Raw genomic sequence first — 3943 nt, forward strand, 5'->3', positions numbered from 1 at the left:
ACGAGACTTATAGTACATTATAATTATGAGAAATATAATCCATTGTAACTTAAGTGGATGCAACTTGTTCACTGTGTGTTATAAATCATCATACTCTTAAAAGCTATAACCACAAATAAGTAAATATTATAATACATTAAAACAGTTCTTATGAATATTCATAAGATTATATAACATATTATGTATTAAGTGTTTTTATTAAAGCATTATGCATTCATTACAATGCCTTAACAATACAAGTATAATGTATTATAAATATGGGCTTCATAGAAAGTGTTACCATTAATTTTTTTGTAACTTATTTCAAAAAGTGAAACTTTCATATACAGTATTCTAGATTCATTGCATGTAAAGTAAAACATTTAAAAAGTTTTTTTATTTTATTTTTTTTCATTTTGATGATTAGAGCTTACAGCGCATGGATATTTGAATATTTCCTAAGATCAATAATAATAAAAAAAAGGATTTGCAAAACAGATAAGCTCAAGTTATTTAAAGTATGTTCATTTATGCACTCAATACTTGGTCGGGCTCCTTTAGCACAAACTCCAGCATCAGTGAGGTGTGGCATGGAAGCGATCAGCCTGTGGCACTGCTGAGGCACTATTGAAGCCCAGGTTTCTTTATTAGCGGCCTTCAACTCGTCTGTATTGTTGAATCAACTGTTTCTCATCTTTCTCTTGAAAATATCCCATAGATTCCATATGGGGTTCAGGTCAGGCATGTTGGCTGGCCAATCAAGCACAGTAATACCATGGTCAGCAAACCACTTGGAAGTGGTTTTTGCTCTGTGGGCAGGTGCTAAAGTCCTGCTGGAAAAGGAAATCAGCATCCCCATAAAGCTTGTCAGCAGATAAAGTTATCCAAAATCTCCTGGTAGACGGCTGCATTGAATTTGGACTTGATATAACACAATGGACCAACACCAGCAGACGTCACGGCACCCCAAATCGTCACTGATTTCAGAAACTTCACACTGGACTTCAAGCAGCTTGGATTCTCTGCCTCTCCAGTCTTCCTTCAGACTCCAGACCTTGATTTTCAAATGAAATGCAAAATGTACTTTTATCTGAAAAGAGGACTTTGGACCACTGAGCAACAGTCCAGTTCTTTTTCTCCTTAGCCCAGGTAGAATGCTTCTGACGTTGTTTCTATTTCAGAAGTGGCTTAGTAGCCCTTTTCCTGAAGACGTCTGAGCGTGGTGACTCTTGATGCACTCCAGCTTCAGTCCACTCCTTGTGAAGCTCTTCCAAGTGTTTGAATCGGCTTTGCTTGACAGTATTCTCAATCTTGCGGTCATCCCTGTTGCTTGTGCACAATTTCCTACCCAATTTCTTCCTTCCAGTCAACTTTGCATTTAATATGCTTTGATACAGCACTCTGTGATCAGCCACCCCTTTCAGTAATGACCTTCTGTGACTTACCCTCTTTGTGGAGGTTGTCAATGATCGTCTTCTGGACTATTACCATGTCAGCAGTCTTCCCCATTATTGTGGTTTCAAAGAACAAGAGATACCCGGAATTTATTCTGTAGGGATGGTCATTTACTGAAACTCAAATGTTTGAGATACTGGATTTTTGCCTTTCATGAGCTGTAAGCTCTAATCATCAAAATTAACACAAAAAAAGTAGAGAGAAAGAGTATTTTATATATATATTACAGTATATACAGTATCTCTCTTTGTTCCCCTGTAGAACAATGATATCAGTGCAAACAGATATATGGCTCTTGACCCCAGGTCCAGATCTTCTGACCAGTACAACACACTCACAGTAAGTGAAACATCAAAAACTACACATGGAAAAGAGTGTGTGCATTTAAAGGTCAGGTGATAAATAATAATTATGTTTGTCACATAGACTGTCCATCCCACACCTGCTATTCATCAGTCGGGCTCTGCTGAATATCAGAATCAGTCAGTAAGTAGAAGATTCTCAGGTCTTCTCAATATAATCAATAAAGAAGAAACTGTCATCACTACTAGTCAATAGATACTAAACAGCCCATTAATTCACTTACTAACTAGACTAGAAGAGTAATTTCACCAAAAGTAAATAAAAAAATGTGTGAATGCGTTTCGCTTGTCTTATTTCTGTTGTAGCCACACAGCGAGACGCCGCAGTAAGATGAAGCACAAGTTCAATTTCACTCAACTTTTGTCTCATCGCTGGACACCCACATCACAACTCCTGATGAAAATGAATGACTTATCGTGTGAATGGCTCTGTTTTTTCAGTGATGTTTCTCATAGATCATATTCAGAAGAGAGTATTGAAGGTTATTATAAATATAAACTCTGTTCTAATATTCAGCTTGTTTTCGGTCTTTTCTTTGAGTCTACATGTGTTTGACCAGCAGATACAGGTTCAGTTGATTCAAACATCCAGAAAGCTTTGTTTCAGATAGGGATGCACAATATTAGATTTTTGTTGATATCTGATATGCTGATATTTTGCAAATCATTCTGGATGGTAGCCGATGCCGATACTGATATATATTTCCCTTTTTTTGAAACACTAAGTCTCTCCTGTGTGGAAATGATAAACAAATTATTTTAAATTTTGGTTAGTTTTGAGCAATAACTTATTTGTTAGAATTAATAAACATAATTAAAGTTTTATAAAAGCTTTTTTTTTTTTTTTAATGAGAGAACATTGAAAGCCTTTGAAAATAACTATAATAACATAAATCTCTGCCTGGCTTTTTTTTTTTTTTCCCAGACAGATGCAGTTGAAACCTTAACATTTTATTTGTGGATTTCACATTATTGATGGTCTAAAGCAGAAGAGCTGTAACAATTCTAAAAATATTTTAGGGCTCCTTGTATTAAAGTTTTCATAATTCATTTGAGAAAAAAACACATATTACATATTAATTAATACATCTGTATATATTAAATTATTTAATTTACGAGTGTCATGTTTGTGTTTTAATTAATGTAAGCTCAGTGGCATACAGTGAGCCCTTTTCATCAGTGATTTCATTTCTGGGGTGTATTCCAGAAAGCACGGATAACTCACCGTCAGCTAAACAGTGAACATTCGGTTGATTAACCCAAAACCTGCTTACTCGAGGTATGCTGGTTCCAAAAACGCGTCCGGGAGTAAGTTCATTCAACTCAGAGTATATTCCTGGTTAACACGCAAGACATTCTCAACAGAGCGATGAATCGACGAGTCACTATGGAAACTGACGCTAAGAAAAAGCGTGCCATACTGCTTCTTTCTTCTTCTGTTGTTCAAAGGTAATTTACATGCTTAGTGCATATCGCCACCTAATTAGTGGTTGTGCAATCTTTTTTTTTTTTTCGTTTAATCTTTAATACTTGAGAATAAGAATTATATTGTCTGTTTGATGCTAATTATATAATAAGTGTAGCGAATCAGCTCATGGGGAAATATGAATAATTAACCATAACTAGTTATAATTAACTATTCATATTTTAGATCCGCTGTAGATATTTAGCTGACCCCCAAAAAAGTGAGTGCTAAGAACCTCGCCAGCCCCACTCCAGACCCAGAGCCCAGCCAAACACAACCCTACTGTGCGGAGCAACAGCCAGAGCCCGCCGTGACCGCCGAGCCTTCACCTAATGAGTGACAGAGCTGAGGATTGCCCCGGAGCCAGAGCCTCATGCGATGTCTGACCAGATGTGTGAGCTGGCGACAAAGCCCGCCAAGGAGGATTAAAGAGTGGAGAGCAAGGGCGCGGAGGAAAGCCCCACCCACTGTTCCACCGCTCTGCCGCTGCATCCTGCCAGTACCTCAGCTCATTTTCCCAGAAAGCCCCGTCCGTCACGTCTATCCACCCAGCCACCCTCTCCCACCTCCTCTCATAATTGTCTGTCATCTTCAGCCCCTCTGCCGCTGCATCCTGCCAGTTGCTCAGCTCATCCTCAGCCCACCATCGGTGATGTGGGTTCACCACGGGTCTGCCAGTCTC

General features: G+C 38.3%; 1 long non-coding RNA gene across 1 annotated transcript; it reads left to right on the forward strand.

Moving 5' to 3' along the window:
• Window positions 1-1693: 1693 nt before the first annotated feature.
• On the forward strand, window positions 1694-2180 carry LOC107578679 (uncharacterized). The gene is made up of 3 exons (XR_001608374.1): window positions 1694-1773; window positions 1861-1920; window positions 2103-2180. It is a non-coding gene; the product is annotated as an uncharacterized lncRNA (long non-coding RNA).
• The last annotated feature ends 1763 nt before the right edge of the window (window positions 2181-3943 follow it).

Source organism: Sinocyclocheilus grahami, unplaced genomic scaffold (assembly GCF_001515645.1).
Source record: "Sinocyclocheilus grahami isolate Dianchi unplaced genomic scaffold, SAMN03320097.WGS_v1.1 scaffold11461.1, whole genome shotgun sequence".
NCBI classification, from domain to species: Eukaryota; Metazoa; Chordata; class Actinopteri; order Cypriniformes; family Cyprinidae; genus Sinocyclocheilus; species Sinocyclocheilus grahami.